Here is a 19,016-nt window from a genome sequence, read left to right as displayed (position 1 = left end):
TCATATCCACATACATCATAGACATGTTGTTTTCCAAAGTATTTAAGTACAAAAGAAAATGCTATGGCAGCGGTGGGATTCGAACCCACACCTCCGAAGAGACTGGTGCCTAAAACCAGCGCCTTAGACCACTCGGCCACGCTACCCATACACAAAGGCTGTTATGAAACAAGTGTCCTAATAATCACACTACTCCTAAAATGACGTCTTTAAGAGAGTATGTGGTTTCTTCTTCCATACCACATGAGACTTCCATTCAGTTCATGTACAACTATTTAGGTGGATGTAGCCCTTTGGTTGGAGTGTCTTGTTCACAGTTTCTCATTAGTGGAAACGACTGCACATACCATACTGAGAAGAGGATTACGATCTTTGGAAAGCAGCATGAGTCCTGCTTCAAACTTCAAGTACCTGCTTCCCTTTATCACAAAAGTGAGTTTCATATGCACATACATCATAGACATGTTGTTGTCCAAAGTATTTAAGTACAAAAGAAAATGATATGGCAGCGGTGGGATTCGAACCCACACCTCCGAAGAGACTGGTGCCTAAAACCAGCGACTTAGACCACTCGGCCACGCTACAGATACAAAAGGGCTATTATGAAACAAGTGTCCTAATAATCAAACTACTCCTAAAATGACGTCTTTAAGAGTGTATGTGGTTTCTTCTTCCATACGACATGAGACTTCCACTCAGTTCATGTACAGCTATTTAGGTGGATGTAGCCCTTTGGTTGCAGTGTCTTGTTCAAAATTGAAGTACCTGCTTCCTTTTATCACAAAAGTGAGCTTCATATCCACATACATCATAGACATGTTGTTTTCCAAAGTATTTAAGTACAAAAGAAAATGCTATGGCAGCGGTGGGATTCGAACCCACGCCTCCGAAGAGACTGGTGCCTAAAACCAGCGCCTTAGACCACTCGGCCACGCTACCCATACACAAAGGCTGTTATGAAACAAGTGTCCTAATAATCACACCACTCCTAAAATGACGTCTTTAAGAGTGTATGTGGTTTCTTCTTCCATACCACATGAGACTTCCATTCAGTTCATGTACAACTATTTAGGTGGATGTAGCCCTTTGGTTGGAGTGTCTTGTTCACACTTTCTCATTAGTGGAAACGACTGCACATACCATACTGAGAAGAGGATTACTATCTTTCGAAAGCAGCATGAGTCCTGCTTCAAACTTCAAGTACCTGCTTCCCTTTATCACAAAAGTGAGGTTCATATGCACATACATCATAGACATGTTGTTTTCCAAAGTATTTAAGAACAAAAGAAAATGCTATGGCAGCGGTGGGATTCGAACCCACGCCTCCGAAGAGACTGGTGCCTAAAACCAGCGCCTTAGACCACTCGGCCACGCTACCCATACACAAAGGCTGTTATGAAACAAGTGTCCTAATAATCACACTACTCCTAAAATGACGTCTTTAAGAGTGTATGTGGTTTCTTCTTCCATACCACATGAGACTTCCATTCAGTTCATGTACAACTATTTAGGTGGATGTAGCCCTTTGGTTGGAGTGTCTTGTTCACAGTTTCTCATTAGTGGAAACGACTGCACATACCATACTGAGAAGAGGATTACGATCTTTGGAAAGCAGCATGAGTCCTGCTTCAAACTTCAAGTACCTGCTTCCCTTTATCACAAAAGTGAGTTTCATATGCACATACATCATAGACATGTTGTTGTCCAAAGTATTTAAGTACAAAAGAAAATGATATGGCAGCGGTGGGATTCGAACCCACACCTCCGAAGAGACTGGTGCCTAAAACCAGCGACTTAGACCACTCGGCCACGCTACAGATACAAAAGGGCTATTATGAAACAAGTGTCCTAATAATCAAACTACTCCTAAAATGACGTCTTTAAGAGTGTATGTGGTTTCTTCTTCCATACGACATGAGACTTCCACTCAGTTCATGTACAGCTATTTAGGTGGATGTAGCCCTTTGGTTGCAGTGTCTTGTTCAAAATTGAAGTACCTGCTTCCTTTTATCACAAAAGTGAGCTTCATATCCACATACATCATAGACATGTTGTTTTCCAAAGTATTTAAGTACAAAAGAAAATGCTATGGCAGCGGTGGGATTCGAACCCACGCCTCCGAAGAGACTGGTGCCTAAAACCAGCGCCTTAGACCACTCGGCCACGCTACCCATACACAAAGGCTGTTATGAAACAAGTGTCCTAATAATCACACCACTCCTAAAATGACGTCTTTAAGAGTGTATGTGGTTTCTTCTTCCATACCACATGAGACTTCCATTCAGTTCATGTACAACTATTTAGGTGGATGTAGCCCTTTGGTTGGAGTGTCTTGTTCACACTTTCTCATTAGTGGAAACGACTGCACATACCATACTGAGAAGAGGATTACTATCTTTCGAAAGCAGCATGAGTCCTGCTTCAAACTTCAAGTACCTGCTTCCCTTTATCACAAAAGTGAGGTTCATATGCACATACATCATAGACATGTTGTTTTCCAAAGTATTTAAGAACAAAAGAAAATGCTATGGCAGCGGTGGGATTCGAACCCACGCCTCCGAAGAGACTGGTGCCTAAAACCAGCGCCTTAGACCACTCGGCCACGCTACCCATACACAAAGGCTGTTATGAAACAAGTGTCCTAATAATCACACTACTCCTAAAATGACGTCTTTAAGAGTGTATGTGGTTTCTTCTTCCATACAACATGAGGCTTCCATTAAGTTCATGTAAAACTATTTTAGTGGATGTGGCCCTTTGGTTGGAGTGTCTTGTTCACACTTTCTCATTAGTGGAAACGACTGCACATACCATACTGAGAAGAGGATTACGATCTTTGGAAAGCAGCATGAGTCCTTCTTCAAACTTAAAGTACATGCTTCCCTTTATCACAAAAGTGAGCTTCATATCCACATACATCATAGACATGTTGTTGTCCAAAGTATTTAAGTACAAAAGAAAATGCTATGGCAGCGGTGGGATTCGAACCCACGCCTCCGAAGAGACTGGTGCCTAAAACCAGCGACATAGACCACTCGGCCACGCTACCCATACACAAAGGCTGACCTGAAACAAGTGTCCTAATAATCACACTACTCCTAAAATGACGTCTTTAAGAGTGTATGTGGTTTCTTCTTTAATACGACATGAGACTTCCACTCAGTTCATGTACAGCTATTTAGGTGGATGTAGCCCTTTGGTTGGAGTGTCTTGTTCAAAATTGAAGTACCTGCTTCCTTTTATCACAAAAGTGAGCTTCATATCCACATACATCATAGACATGTTGTTTTCCAAAGTATTTAAGTACAAAAGAAAATGCTATGCCAGCGGTGGGATTCGAACCCACGCCTCCGAAGAGACTGGTGCCTAAAACCAGCGACATAGACCACTCGGCCACGCTACCCATACACAAAGGCTGTCCTGAAACAAGTGTCCTAATAATCACACTACTCCTAAAATGACGTCTTTAAGAGTGTATGTGGTTTCTTCTTCCATACCACATGAGACTTCCATTCAGTTCATGTACAGCTATTTAGGTGGATGTAGCCCTTTGGTTGGAGTGTCTTGTTTACACCTTCTCATTAGTGGAAACGACTGCACATACCATACTGAGAAGAGGATTCCTATCTTTAGAAAGCAGCATGAGTCCTGCTTCAAACTTGAAGTACCTGCTTCCCTTTATCACAAAAGTGAGTTTCATATCCACAGACATCATAGACATGTTGTTGTCCAAAGTATTTAAGTACAAAAGAAAATGCTATGGCAGCGGTGGGATTCGAACCCACGCCTCCGAAGAGACTGGTGCCTAAAACCAGCGACTTAGACCACTCGGCCACGCTACCCATACACAAAGGCTGTCCTGAAACAAGTGTCCTAATAATCACACTACTCCTAAAATGACGTCTTTAAGAGTGTATGTGGTTTCTTCTTCCATACAACATGAGGCTTCCATTCAGTTCATGTAAAACTATTTTAGTGGATGTGGCCCTTTGGTTGGAGTGTCTTGTTCACACTTTCTCATTAGTGGAAACGACTGCACATACCATACTGAGAAGAGGATTACGATCTTTGGAAAGCAGCATGAGTCCTGTTTCAAACTTGAAGTACCTGCTTCCCTTTATCACAAAAGTGAGTTTCATACGCACAGACATCAAAGACATGTTGTTTTCCAAAGTATTTAAGTACAAAAAAAAATGCTATGGCAGCGGTGGGATTCGAACCCACGCCTCCGAAGAGACTGGTGCCTAAAACCAGCGCCTTAGACCACTCGGCCACGCTACCCATACATAAAGGCTGTTATGAAACAAGTGTCCTAATAATCACACTACTCCTAAAATGACGTCTTTAAGAGTGTATGTGGTTTCTTCTTCCATACCACATGAGACTTCCATTCAGTTCATGTACAACTATTTAGGTGGATGTAGCCCTTTGGTTGGAGTGTCTTGTTCACACTTTCTCATTAGTGGAAACGACTGCACATACCATACTGAGAAGAGGATTACTATCTTTGGAAAGCAGCATGAGTCCTGCTTCAAACTTCAAGTACCTGCTTCCCTTTATCACAAAAGTGAGTTTCATATCCACATACATCATAGACATGTTGTTTTCTAAAGTATTTAAGTACAAAAGAAAATGATATGGCAGCGGTGGGATTCGAACCCACGCCTCCGAAGAGACTGGTGCCTAAAACCAGCGCCTTAGACCACTCGGCCACGCTACCCATACACAAAGGCTGTTATGAAACAAGTGTCCTAATAATCACACTACTCCTAAAATCACGTCTTTAAGAGTGTATGTGGTTTCTTCTTCCATACCACATGAGACTTCCATTCAGTTCATGTACAACTATTTAAGTGGATGTAGCCCTTTGGTTGGAGTGTCTTGTTCACACTTTCTCATTAGTGGAAACGACTGCACATACCATACTGAGAAGAGGATTCCTATCTTTGGACAGAAGCATGAGTCCTGCTTCAAACGTGAAGTACCTGCTTCCCTTTATCACAAAAGTGAGTTTCATATTCACATACATCATAGACATGTTGTTTTCCAAAGTATTTAAGTACAAAAGAAAATGATATGGCAGCGGTGGGATTCGAACCCACGCCTCCGAAGAGACTGGTGCCTAAAACCAGCGCCTTAGACCACTCGGCCACGCTACCCATACACAAAGGCTGTCCTGAAACAAGTGTCCTAATAATCAAACTACTCCTAAAATGACGTCTTTAAGAGTGTATGTGGTTTCTTCTTCCATACCACATGTGACGTCCATTCATTTCATGTCCAGTTACTTAGGTGGATGTAAGCCCTTTGGTTGGAGTGTCCTGTTCACACTTTCTCATTAGTGGAAACGACTGCACATACCATACTGAGAAGAGGATTCCTATCTTTCGAAAGCAGCATGACTCCTGTTTCAAACTTGAAGTACCTGCTTCCCTTTATCACAAAAGTGAGTTTCATACGCACAGACATCAAAGACATGTTGTTTTCCAAAGTATTTAAGTACAAAAAAAAATGCTATGGCAGCGGTGGGATTCGAACCCACGCCTCCGAAGAGACTGGTGCCTAAAACCAGCCCCTTAGACCTCTCGGCCACGCTACTAATACACAAGGGCTATTATGAAACAAGTGTCCTAATAATCAAACTACTCCTAAAATGACGTCTTTAAGAGTGTATGTGGTTTCTTCTTCCATACGACATGAGACTTCCATTCAGTTCATGTACAGCTATTTAGGTGGATGTAGCCCTTTGGTTGGAGTGTCTTGTTCAAAATTGAAGTACCTGCTTCCTTTTATCACAAAAGTGAGCTTCATATCCACATACATCATAGACATGTTGTTTTCCAAAGTATTTAAGTACAAAAGAAAATGATATGGCAGCGGTGGGATTCGAACCCACGCCTCCGAAGAGACTGGTGCCTAAAACCAGCCCCTTAGACCACTCGGCCACGCTACCCATAAACAATAGTTGTTATGAAACAAGTGTCCTAATAATCACACCACTCCTAAAATCACGTCTTTCAGAGTGTATGTGGTTTCTTCTTCCATACCACATAAGACTTCCATTCAGTTCATGTACAGCTATTTAGGTGGATGTAGCCCTTTGGTTGGAGTGTCTTGTTTACACCTTCTCATTAGTGGAAACGACTGCACATATCATACTGAGAAGAGGATTCCTATCTTTAGAAAGCAGCATGAGTCCTGCTTCAAACTTGAAGTACCTACTTCCCTTTATCACAAAAGTGAGTTTCATATGCACAGACATCATAGACATGTTGTTTTCCAAAGTATTTAAGTACAAAAGAAAACGATAAGGCAGCGGTGGGATTCGAACCCACGCCTCCGAAGAGACTGGTGCCTAAAACCAGCGCCTTAGACCACTCGGCCACGCTACCCATACACAAAGTCTGTTACGAAACAAGTGTCCTAATAATCACACTACTCCTAAAATCACGTCTTTAAGAGTGTATGTGGTTTCTTTTTCCATACCACTTGGGACGCCCATTCAGTTCATGTCCTGTTACTTAGGTGGATGTAAGCCCTTTGGTTGGAGTGTCTTGTTCACGCTTTCTCATTAGTGGAAACGACTGCACATACCATACTGAGAAGAGGATTCCTATCTTTGGAAAGCAGCATGGGTCCTTCTTCAAACTTGAAGTACCTGCTTCCTTTTATCACAAAAGTGAGTTTCATATCCACATACATCATAGACATGTTGTTTTCTAAAGTATTTAAGTACAAAAGAAAATGATATGGCAGCGGTGGGATTCGAACCCACGCCTCCGAAGAGACTGGTGCCTAAAACCAGCGCCTTAGACCACTCGGCCACGCTACCCATACACAAAGGCTGTTATGAAACAAGTGTCCTAATAATCACACTACTCCTAAAATCACGTCTTTAAGAGTGTATGTGGTTTCTTCTTCCATACCACATGAGACTTCCATTCAGTTCATGTACAACTATTTAGGTGGATGTAGCCCTTTGGTTGGAGTGTCTTGTTCACACTTTCTCATTAGTGGAAACGACTCCACATACCATACTGAGAAGAGGATTCCTATCTTTGGACAGAAGCATGAGTCCTGCTTCAAACGTGAAGTACCTGCTTCCCTTTATCACAAAAGTGAGTTTCATATTCACATACATCATAGACATGTTGTTTTCCAAAGTATTTAAGTACAAAAGAAAATGATATGGCAGCGGTGGGATTCGAACCCACGCCTCCGAAGAGACTGGTGCCTAAAACCAGCGCCTTAGACCACTCGCCCACGCTACCCATACACAAAGGCTGTCCTGAAACAAGTGTCCTAATAATCAAACTACTCCTAAAATGACGTCTTTAAGAGTGTATGTGGTTTCTTCTTCCATACCACATGTGACGTCCATTCATTTCATGTCCAGTTACTTAGGTGGATGTAAGCCCTTTGGTTGGAGTGTCCTGTTCACACTTTCTCATTAGTGGAAACGACTGCACATACCATACTGAGAAGAGGATTCCTATCTTTGGAAAGCAGCATGGGTCCTTCTTCAAACTTGAAGTACCTGCTTCCCTTTACCACAAAAGTGAGTTTCATATGCACAGACATCATAGACATGTTGTTTTCCAAAGTATTTAAGTACAAAAGAAAATGATATGGCAGCGGTGGGATTCGAACCCACGCCTCCGAAGAGACTGGTGCCTAAAACCAGCCCCTTAGACCACTCGCCCACGCTACCCATACACAAAGTCTGTTATGAAACAAGTGTCCTAATAATCACACTACTCCTAAAATCACGTCTTTAAGAGTGTATGTGGTTTCTTCTTCCATACCACATGAGACTTCCATTCAGTTCATGTACAACTATTTAGGTGGATGTAGCCCTTTGGTTGGAGTGTCTTGTTCACACTTTCTCATTAGTGGAAACGACTCCACATACCATACTGAGAAGAGGATTCCTATCTTTGGACAGAAGCATGAGTCCTGCTTCAAACGTGAAGTACCTGCTTCCCTCTATCACAAAAGTGAGTTTCATATTCACATACATCATAGACATGTTGTTTTCCAAAGTATTTAAGTACAAAAGAAAATGATATGGCAGCGGTGGGATTCGAACCCACGCCTCCGAAGAGACTGGTGCCTAAAACCAGCGCCTTAGACCACTCGCCCACGCTACCCATACACAAAGGCTGTTATGAAACAAGTGTCCTAATAATCAAACTACTCCTAAAATGACGTCTTTAAGAGTGTATGTGGTTTCTTCTTCCATACCACATGTGACGTCCATTCATTTCATGTCCAGTTACTTAGGTGGATGTAAGCCCTTTGGTTGGAGTGTCCTGTTCACACTTTCTCATTAGTGGAAACGACTGCACATACCATACTGAGAAGAGGATTCCTATCTTTGGAAAGCAGCATGACTCCTGTTTCAAACTTGAAGTACCTGCTTCCCTTTACCACAAAAGTGAGTTTCATATGCACAGACATCATAGACATGTTGTTTTCCAAAGTATTTAAGTACAAAAGAAAATGATATGGCAGCGGTGGGATTCGAACCCACGCCTCCGAAGAGACTGGTGCCTAAAACCAGCCCCTTAGACCACTCGCCCACGCTACCCATACACAAAGTCTGTTATGAAACAAGTGTCCTAATAATCACACTACTCCTAAAATCACGTCTTTAAGAGTGTATGTGGTTTCTTTTTCCATACCACTTGGGACGCCCATTCAGTTCATGTCCTGTTACTTAGGTGGATGTAAGCCCTTTGGTTGGAGTGTCTTGTTCACGCTTTCTCATTAGTGGAAACGACTGCACATACCATACTGAGAAGAGGATTCCTATCTTTGGAAAGCAGCATGGGTCCTTCTTCAAACTTGAAGTACCTGCTTCCCTTTATCACAAAAGTGAGTTTCATATCCACATACATCATAGACATGTTGTTTTCCAAAGTATTTAAGTACAAAAGAAAATGATATGGCAGCGGCGGGAGTGGAACCCACGCCTCCGAAGAGACTGGTGCCTAAAACCAGCGCCTTAGACCACTCGGGCACACGATACCCATACACAAAGGCTGTTATGAAACAAGTGTCCTAATGATCACACTACTCCTAAAATGACGTCTTTAAGAGTGTATGTGGTTTCTTCTTCCATACCACATGAGACTTCCATTCAGTTCATGTGCAGCTACTTAGGTGAATGTAGCCCTTTGGTTGGAGTGTCTTGTTCACACTTTCTCATTAGTGGAAACGACTGCACATACCATACTGAGAAGAGGATTCCTATCTTTGGAAAGCAGCATGAGTCCTGCTTCAAACTTGAAGTACCTGCTTCCCTTTATCACAGAAGTGAGTTTCATATACACCGACATCATAGACATGTTGTTTTCCAAAGTATTTAAGTACAAAAGATAATATGGCAGCGGTGTCTTTCGAACCCATGCCTTCGAATTGACTGGTGGTTAACTCTATGCCAATGTTTTATTGCATATATTTAGATGATTGTTCACATTTTTACATGAATAGTGAATACTAGCGTCTTTTAAATAATGCCGGCAAAGTGGAGTAGCCTATTGGTTGAAGCGTTGGCTCGTCACTCTGAAGACCCGGGTTCGGTTTCCCAATGGATACAATGTGTGAATCCCATCTCTGGTGTCCCCCGTCGTGTTCTTGCTGTGATATTGCTAGAAGCGACGTAAAACTAAAACCGCACTCGAAACTACACTCTTAGTGTTTCGCTACTTTTTCCAAAAACGAAAGACGTGATTGGTATTAAGGTTGTTTTTCAGGAAATAATCCCAAAGCACCGGATGTGCGATTTCTTTTGTATGACAGTATATGATACAGTCCTAATTGCACTCTAACAGAGGAATATTTAATGACATCACCATCTGTAGATTCACCATTTTTTGCTGGCAGCAGTGACTTTCGCTGATTGCATATATTGTTTTGGGTTTGGTTGTCATCGTTGTTGTTTCGTTTTTGTTTGTTTTGGGGTTTTTCTTCTTTTTTTCCTTGTGTGTGTGTGCCTTAAAAATATGTCTTAAAAGTCACATCGCCTACTAACAGTGAGAGGCTTATCGAACAATGGTCACTGAATCGCTGACAAACTCACGCTTAATCTCTCACTATATAATTGTTAAAGAAACACTCCCTGTAAATTGAAAATGAAAAGTGAGATTGGAGATTCAGAACCTGGAAAAATCTAGACTTGCTTCATTATGAACTTCACGGCGGACAAGGTGGGAGAGACAGTTACGTGGTTCAGGGACTGTGAGATATACCACCTCGCAGATATCAAGACAGTCTGAATGTTACCAGTTTAACACGCCAGTCAGGGACACGAGTGTTTGACTACAGGAGTATCATGCTTTCCTCCAGCTACCTTCTGTGCTTGTGTCTGTCGGAAATGTCAGGAGCATTTATCTTATTACTGCTAAAAGCGGCGTGAAACCCGGTGTCAGGCTCACTGTTCGGTTCACTCTCACTTAGCCAGAGTCTAACCAAGGTCTTGTTAAAACAACAATGCACAATGGCAAGGTGAGAGATACGAGCCAGGTAATTAGCACTATGGCTAGGTGAGAGATAACAGCCAGGGATACGAGCCAGGTAATTAACACTATGGCTAGGTGAGAGATAACAGCCAGGTAATTAGCACTATGGCAAGGTGAGAGATGCGAGCCGGGTAATTAGCACTATGGCTAGGTGAGAGGTGCGAGCCAGAGATACGAGCCAGGTAATTAACACTATGGCTAGGTGAGATAGCAGCCAGCTAATTAGCACTATGGCAAGGTGAGAGATGCGAGCCGGGTAATTAGCACTATGGCTAGGTGAGAGATGCGAGCCAGGTAATTAGCACTATGGCTAGGTGAGAGATAGCAGCCAGGTAATCACCATTAACCACTGAAGCAAGAGTCTTTGTTTAAGGGCTATAATTTGTATCTACTATGTAACACTATTTAGAATGTATATGCTATCTGCCCCTAGACAACTGCCCCCTGGCTAACTGCCCCTAGACAACTGCACCCTGGCTATCTGCCCCTAGACAACTGCCCCCTGGCTAACTGCCCCTAGACAACTGCACCCTGGCTATCTGCCCCTAGACAACTGCACCCTGGCTAACTGCCCCTAGACAACTGCACCCTGGCTATCTGCCCCTAGACAACTGCAAAGTAAAAGTATATAACTATAAGTCTAAAGACATTTGGAATGTTTTAAGAACCATCTCCCAAGACCTGTCCTTTGAAGTGAAGTGATATTTATGAACTTTCTGAAAAGGGTATCTACGTAAATATGAGGATTGATATGTTTCGGTGTATTTCATAATGCTATACATATTAAATGTTTGTACAAATGTAAGGCTATTACTTTTATTATATGTGTTTTGTTATAAAGTGAGGGGCAGTTGTCCGGTTGCCACAGTGCACACGGGGTAGAAAACCTAACTCACTCACTTACTTACATACTGCTAACCGACTGATTAATAACAGAATGTCCATCATGGGTTTGCTGAATCGGTGATCTCAGGGAGAAAACCAGAATAAGAACAGTCCTAATGTGAACTCAGCTGTCCTCCACACATCAGTCTCTCAGATAACAACTGACCCGGATGTTCCCTCGTTTTTCCCACGTGGTCAGTCTCAGATGTTTGTAGAAGTACTTCCAAGGCGTCGAGGAATTTTCTGAGAACATGAAAACCTGACACTTTAATGCATATATTATAAATCCCGAATAAATGTGACAGGAACTAGTGCTCAAAAGAAAGCATACAGCGTGTTTTACCGGCAACGTTGAACTTGCATGGCCCATGTAATTCCACGACATCGGGTTTAAAGAATCAGATGCAGTCTTCGGTTGGCTCGAATCCTATGATCCCTTTGTCGCCGGTACAGTGTATGTCGACTTGCACCGAGTTCTAGAGTCACCGTTACAAAACGATTTCTCAGATGAATTAACCGATTGTGGTGATCATCTGTGGGTGTTGTCACACGTCGGCCACTCCTAGGTCTGTATGACGTATTGACTGTTTGTCTTAGTTATTGCATAAGCCTAATGACAGTTGCCCGGGTGCAGCTGAAGGTCTTGGCAATGACTATGTGGTTTGATCCTTGTTGAACCATATTCCGGCAGCTCTCTCCCTCTTTCGAATTGACATAAAGGTGGCAGACTTTTAAGTGTTCTTCTAACTGCTGTGCAACTCAGGGGTCACTTAGGCTGTTTCATACCGTCAGTAAGCGTATGCATTTCGTGTTACATTAGGAAGGTCGTTTTGCATTGGTTTTGAGGTTTAGATAATTCGTTCTCCTACATAACACCGCTACACTCAATAACAACAAAACACATCCATGATCAACATTGGGACACACTGCTTAGTATGCACGACCGAGTTTATTTTCATGTCACAATCCATTCATAATCGCACTGACAATTCTTTGACGCAGACAATGTATTATACGTGTTTATCATAACCTTACAGTCCGTTGTTGAAGCCCGACAGGTAAAACCAGAGATAAACTTCCCTGAAGAAAACTCTGGAACCGTGTTCCTTCAACGTATGCAACAACAACCTGTACTGGAGGGTCTACAGCAGACTATGTTCACCTTAGATATATGGTACTTTACAAGTGTAGGAATATACCTTACCTAACGATTTATTCTGATAATGTCGTTCAAACAGGGCAATATGCTATCATCAACAATAGTAATGAGTAAATGAAGTGTGTGTAATATGTATTCCTCTCTGACATAGCATTATAATGGCTATTCAACAGCCACAAAACAAGTTTCAAAGTAACTGTATTATAATGGCTTTTCAGCCTCCAAGGCATATGCAGTAGTGATGAATATATCACTCTGTATGAATATATCTCATCCCAAGTTTTATAATATGATGAACATATCAATCTGTATGAATATATTTCATCTCATTGGTTATAATGGGTCTTCAGCCAGCAACATATTTAGAACATCATACATGCTTATGCATGAATAGCATGATGGCTCTTAGCCTAACATATATACAAATATATAGTTAGTCATTCATTTCCAAACATGATTAGAAGTATTATGACGGCTCTTCATCCAAACATATTATATACATATATTAGTTACATTAGGAAAGTCGTTTGCATCGATTATGAGGTTAACTTGTTTTGCTGTTGTTCCCGGAAAGGACGGGTCTGTACCTGTGTGATATAGCATTGTATTGATTAGTCACTCATCTTTTTATTTGTGTCAGGTTTTATGTAATATTTTGCTGTGTTTCTTTCATTGGAGCATTAGTTTATATACAGAGTAATACGTCCAGCAGTGTACAGTAGTGCATACGTGACGAAATCCACAAAATAATGACACGAATTTTCCTCCTACAGAGTCATTGTAATCAACCATGAAGTTACTGTGGAAAGACATCGGGTGGAAATTCGCATTGTGTCATTATCTATTGTGACTAAATACAACGCCATAGGCTCAACAGTGAGTGACTTAATTTAGTTTTACGCTGCACTCAGCAATATTCCAGTTATATGGTGGCTGCAAATAATCGAGTCTGGACCAGAGAATCCAGTGACCAACAACATGAGTATCGATCTGCACAACTGGGAACCGATGGGAACTTGAAGAGTATGGCTCAGGTCAAGCAGACCAAGCTGTAAACTGCACACAATTCAACAACTGTTTTCATCCATGTTCTCTGTGCCTATTTGTCGTCAGTCGTCATGCGCCTACTGTTCTGTTGACACAGGCATCACTGGTATAATATTAGGGTAAGCACTACTCAAGATCCGTGAAGATCCTGGCTGTATTGGTTTTAAGCAATACACACGTATGGGGATAGATGATATCACTGTGACGTAAAATAAGCGAAGCACTCATAAAATGAACTCAACCCTACACACACTCTCTCGACCGATTCGATTCGTGAGACTGCGCATACTGTGGGGAGGAGAATGCGCCCTTAGGCAAACAAATCAGTCTAAGGTGTCACTTGTAACTGGTTTCAAGCGCTGTCCCTCGTTTATAGATAGATGCCCAGTATTTCGACACGCGCCTTACGAAAGGAGCACACTTGCCGTCGCTGTTTCACTCTCTTTCAGAGGTCGTGTGCATGTGTATGTTTTATCGACTGTAGTATATTTAAGGGAGGCAATCCACCCTATGCCCACATGTGATAATACCACCTCGGATTGGCGTTGTCAAGTAGTATCAGTGACACAGTGCCAGTCTAATCAACATCGATACTCCAACACCACTAAGCGTAAACTCATCGTATGTGCGTTTGTGTTGTTAATCTGTATATAGGTTACATGTGGCGGGCTTAATGCACAAGTACGCGTGTAGTAGCAAGCCAAACGGACATGCTTATCAACATCAATAGACAGTACCCAGCTACAGTGATGGAACATTGTATGTAACGTTTTAGGTTTCTTTTCTTTCAACATTTGTCTGCAAGAGAGGCTATTATCATTGTATCGTTAGTACAGGAAGCTGTTTTATGGATGACTTCTTTATTTTAGACAGACATGCATGTTCATTCAGCAACAAGCCAACGGCCCGTAATACTGTCAGATCGATCACATATCACACGAATGGTACACACTGATTTATGAATATGTTCTGTCCTTAATTGTAATTTGTTCAAAATATAAAACAAAGGGACATTCCGAATCACATTTGCATTAGCAGTCTGCATAATGTGTATAGAATTGTTTATCGTCTGAGGCTGTTTCACAATATATTTTGTCTCAAACATCAGGGAAACATCACAACAATTAATACAAAATTAACATGCCACTCATCTTCTACAACGTAACACCTTTTGATTTACAAAATAAATATGTTTCATTAGAAGCAATGTTTTTGTACATCTTTCAGCCTCTGATGCTAAATTAATGTTTCCACATCCACATGTGAATATGTATTTTTGATTTGAACCGAAGTGCACATATGCAGTCTGAAGACTTTAAACTAATTAACGGGTACTTGGATGGATGATTGTTGTGGAAACCTATGGGTGCCTGACAGCAGAGCAAATAGAATGTATTGTTGAATCTAATAGGTGCCCAGGAAACATTTCATAGCCGTTTGGTTATTGATAACATTTTAGAGAAAAGGGAAGTGCACGCTCAGATTAAACAATTACAAATATAGTATATATTATCAGCTAAAAATACGAAATAGAACACAGATATGCAAACAATAAAAATACGTATTAGCCTTTTAGGATCCTATTACGATTCAAATATTTAGCTTTAAATACTTTAATCTGGGTCCGATGCGAGGGACACGATAGCCGCGCACCTGTATCTTGCGCCGTGCACACAAAATAACAGTTACACGCGACATGAGAAGGTGTACCACGCGATAAATATGGGCCACGGTCTCAGAACGAGAGTGAAATAGCGGCGACACACAAATGTTGATAATGATGACACATGCGTTTTGTGACAGTCTATGGCATTTTTTTGTTGTTGTCGCCAGTTGTCAGTTTGTGATCTGACCTGGTCCCATTGTTTTGTGGGTCAGATGCCCCGTAGATAATACGCTAAACAAGGCGTGAGGGAACAAAGGCACTTACTTTGTGGTCTAAAAATAACCAATGTATTCAATGGGCGCAAGCCACACGATGGCGTTAGCAAATCTACAGCAGAAAGTGAACTACAAAACAGCTTCACAAAAACTGGATGTTGACAGCACAGGTGTGCATTTATACAAATTATAATCTCTTCCACTATTGTCAGTCTAAAGGTATGTGACAGTGATGGTTGGTGTTACCTTTAATATGCTGCAATCCTCACCCTATCTTCAGTTGGCCGATTAGCTCAGTTGGTTAGAGCGCCGTGCTAATAACGCGGATGTCATGGGTTCGAGCCCCATATTGGCCACATAAGTTTTATATTTTTTTCAAATAAATTATATCTCAGAAATTGCTTGTGGTGCCTCTTTCAGGTGTTGTGGTCTTTAAATAGTTTATTTGAAACGCGTATGAATGTCTTACTGGGTTAATACAATATCCTGATTCGAGATGTATGTTGACCAGCACAGAGAAGGGATATCGTCCTTTGCATGGCCGATCTATGTATAGGTGTTCACGTTCACCCTTTCTACTTTGTATTCCTATTGTCAGTATGTGAATGATATTGTGGGAAAATGTGTTTCTAAAAGTGTCGATAAATACTTCCGTTATATTTTTATCCAAATCATCAGAGGGATTAGGAAAGCAAATATTTAGGTTTTTGTTGCATCACCAGCGTTTGACTTCATGGGTTAGAACCTGATCGAATACCATATAACGAACTGTGGAATATGCTCATTAGGCTCTGACCAGCGATATACATGTACTACATGTGTCGTCATTAGCCCTGCAAGGGTATATTCACGTCATCTGCGTGACGAGCTAACGTTTCAACCATATGGCTGGGTACCCAGCTGCCCCGAAAACTAATGGGACGAGACATTAACAAAATAAACTATTTGAGCGAATGGTGTGTACAGCTATTTCAGTATTCAGCATTCATATGTAGGTCTATATTCGTTCAACAATATTGCTCCTTCCATCTGCTCAAAATTAACAATTACGCCTCCCTTGTTATTATCCATGATTTGTGATATAAAACTACACCTGAGTCTGTGTCGTCATTCCTCTGTTATTCATTTGTGAAGTGTGATATTCGAGATAGCACCTCTGACACAAGCATACATCACATGAACTCACCATGATTGGACAAACAGCAAAAACATACGAAGAAAAGCTGGGACACCGAGTTTCGCTTCCTTTTTTACTCCTTCTTGGTCACTTAAATAGGAATCGTTATTATAAGGAAATGAATTGGCAAACTGTCAGAAAATTCTTTTTTTATTGTTGTTTTTTCTTACGTTTTTGTTCTGTCAGAGCAGATACAGTCAGAATTGTTTATCACAAATTGCTCGCAAACACTAATCTAATAATTACAACAAAACCCAAACTTTTGGTGTCACAATCTCTTGGGATTACCACTTGCTGGTGGAACTGCCAGGTGTGTGTTTTGCACGAGTGAAATTTCACAACACACGCATGTTGATTATTGCTATCCTACCAACATGTGGGCCATCCTCTTTAGAAAATGCGAAAAGTGACAACAAAATAATGATCAACAACTTATATTTATTCGGGTGTCAAAAATTATGAGACAAATCATCAGAGTTGGCATGTCGATTTCATGGGACGGTGCAAAATGTATTGATATTGCATTTATTAGATTTTGTGATAGTGAGCAATCCACCGGTCTTACATGAAATCAAAGAGACTGCAGATAATATCAATTTGAAGTAAATAACTGAAGCACTCATAAAATGAACCTAAACTTGTCCCCTCCATTGCTCCCTCATATATATATGCGTTGTGGGATCATATTGTCCACACTGTACACTGTCGGTCTAATGTTCTACGTTGTGGCCAGAAAAACTGCCAGCCTGTGTGAAATAGAAGGACAGATGGAGGTATCAGTCAGTTCTTAAGTAATACAACCAAAGGCATTTTATTATTATGAAACGGGTGGTGGGGTAGCCCAGAGGTTAAAGCATTCGCTCGTCACACCGAAGACCCATGTTAGATTCCCCACATGGGTACAATGTGTGAAGCCCGGCGTACATCCATACTCAAACACTCACTATTAACATGAAAACTGTGTATACTTAAGTGTCATTTAATGGCTGAGTGCGTTTAGTTATACACCGCACTCAGCAATATTCCAGCTATATGGCGGCGGTCTGTAAATAATCGAGTCTGGATCAGACAATCCAGTGATCAACAACATGAGCATCGATCTGCGCAATTGGAAACCGATGACATCTGTCAACCAAGTCAGCGAGCCTGACCACCCGATCCCGTCGGTCGCCTCTGCGACAAGCATAGTCGCCTCCTATGGCAAACATGGGTTGCTAGAGACCTATTCTGCCCTGGACTTTCACGGGTCTCGAAAAGTTACAAGACAGTTAGATTTATACATATTTCAGCAACCGATCTACATTTTTATAAGCGTGACCATTACGACATCAATTAGAAACATGCAACTATATATACCTGAAGGTTTCATCTCACGGCAGATGTGTTTGGCTATAAACTCAGTAACAGTACAGTCCATAACTTTTCGCTCCACCATGTGGTCGAAACTTGGGAGCTTTCCGTTACCGGAAGTTTCATCTGCAAAAACAACACATGTAGATATTTTTGTTGATGTGGTTTTTTGGGGTTTTTTTTGTTGTTGTTGTTGTTGTTGTTTGAAATTGCTTTTTGTTTGTTTGCTCGTTTGGTTGGTTTTATTTTGTTTTTTTTGTATTGTTTAGCGTGTTTGTTTGTTTGTTTTGGTTTTTCATATTTTGGGGGTTGTTTTGTTTGTTTATTCTTAATTTGATCTGTTGTGTTTTAGGGTTTTTATGTTTTACAGATTAAAAATTGAAATGCAGCAGAGAGGGTTCGGGTGATCCTGGCACAGTCAGGCTGGTCAAGCTCATCATCAGCTCAGGGCCCTCGCCCCCTCTACACGCAGCCCAGACAGCGAATGGGACTTCTCCCAGGAAACACTGCCTAGTCGAACCCACCAAGAACCTTCCGGAGAATATGGAGGCTCCCCAACACTGCAGCCTTCTGCATTACCCAGATTGTCAGAAGGGCTGTGCTCCCGGTGGAGAACCCGGGCACTCTCCTCATCTGCGCCAAGAGATCAGGAGGTACCAAACCAAGGGAACCGAGAACAATGGGGAGCCTGACGACAGTGTACTTGGGATGCAAGCGAGACATTTCAAAGGCGAGGTCCGCATATTTATCATGCTTTTCCTGAATCTTGCCAATCACATTGCTGTCAAAAGGGACTGAAAATTCAATGATATAAATAATTTCATTGGTTTTATCAAAAAGGACAAGATCAGGTTTGTTGGCTGGAATTCGTCTCGGGCTGTATATTGGCCTATTCCAGAGAAGTTTGTAGCTGGAATTTTCCAGGACGCCCTGGACATGCTCAGGGTCGTACCATGGATGGACCTCGGAGTCAAAGCCACAGGCATGGCGGAGA

General features: G+C 41.6%; 11 non-coding genes across 11 annotated transcripts; 1 reads left to right on the top strand and 10 right to left on the bottom strand.

Annotated features, from left to right (window-relative positions):
* Window positions 1-64: 64 nt before the first annotated feature.
* On the bottom strand, window positions 65-146 carry Trnal-uag (transfer RNA leucine (anticodon UAG)). The gene has a single exon. It is a non-coding gene; the product is annotated as a tRNA-Leu (tRNA).
* Window positions 147-857: 711 nt separating this feature from the next.
* On the bottom strand, window positions 858-939 carry Trnal-uag (transfer RNA leucine (anticodon UAG)). The gene has a single exon. It is a non-coding gene; the product is annotated as a tRNA-Leu (tRNA).
* A 357-nt stretch (window positions 940-1,296) lies between these two features.
* Trnal-uag (transfer RNA leucine (anticodon UAG)) lies at window positions 1,297-1,378 on the bottom strand. Its single transcript has one exon. It is a non-coding gene; the product is annotated as a tRNA-Leu (tRNA).
* Window positions 1,379-2,089: 711 nt separating this feature from the next.
* Window positions 2,090-2,171, bottom strand: Trnal-uag (transfer RNA leucine (anticodon UAG)). The gene has a single exon. It is a non-coding gene; the product is annotated as a tRNA-Leu (tRNA).
* Window positions 2,172-2,528: 357 nt separating this feature from the next.
* On the bottom strand, window positions 2,529-2,610 carry Trnal-uag (transfer RNA leucine (anticodon UAG)). The gene has a single exon. It is a non-coding gene; the product is annotated as a tRNA-Leu (tRNA).
* A 1,589-nt stretch (window positions 2,611-4,199) lies between these two features.
* On the bottom strand, window positions 4,200-4,281 carry Trnal-uag (transfer RNA leucine (anticodon UAG)). Its single transcript has one exon. It is a non-coding gene; the product is annotated as a tRNA-Leu (tRNA).
* A 357-nt stretch (window positions 4,282-4,638) lies between these two features.
* Trnal-uag (transfer RNA leucine (anticodon UAG)) lies at window positions 4,639-4,720 on the bottom strand. The gene has a single exon. It is a non-coding gene; the product is annotated as a tRNA-Leu (tRNA).
* Window positions 4,721-5,077: 357 nt separating this feature from the next.
* On the bottom strand, window positions 5,078-5,159 carry Trnal-uag (transfer RNA leucine (anticodon UAG)). Its single transcript has one exon. It is a non-coding gene; the product is annotated as a tRNA-Leu (tRNA).
* A 1,151-nt stretch (window positions 5,160-6,310) lies between these two features.
* Window positions 6,311-6,392, bottom strand: Trnal-uag (transfer RNA leucine (anticodon UAG)). Its single transcript has one exon. It is a non-coding gene; the product is annotated as a tRNA-Leu (tRNA).
* A 358-nt stretch (window positions 6,393-6,750) lies between these two features.
* Window positions 6,751-6,832, bottom strand: Trnal-uag (transfer RNA leucine (anticodon UAG)). The gene has a single exon. It is a non-coding gene; the product is annotated as a tRNA-Leu (tRNA).
* Window positions 6,833-15,777: 8,945 nt separating this feature from the next.
* Trnai-aau (transfer RNA isoleucine (anticodon AAU)) lies at window positions 15,778-15,851 on the top strand. The gene has a single exon. It is a non-coding gene; the product is annotated as a tRNA-Ile (tRNA).
* Window positions 15,852-19,016: the final 3,165 nt, after the last annotated feature.

This window comes from Haliotis asinina, chromosome 1, assembly GCF_037392515.1.
Source record: "Haliotis asinina isolate JCU_RB_2024 chromosome 1, JCU_Hal_asi_v2, whole genome shotgun sequence".
NCBI lineage: Eukaryota > Metazoa > Mollusca > Gastropoda > Lepetellida > Haliotidae > Haliotis > Haliotis asinina.
The sequence above is the reverse complement of the archived record's forward strand: the minus strand, read 5'-3'. Positions and strand labels throughout refer to the sequence as shown.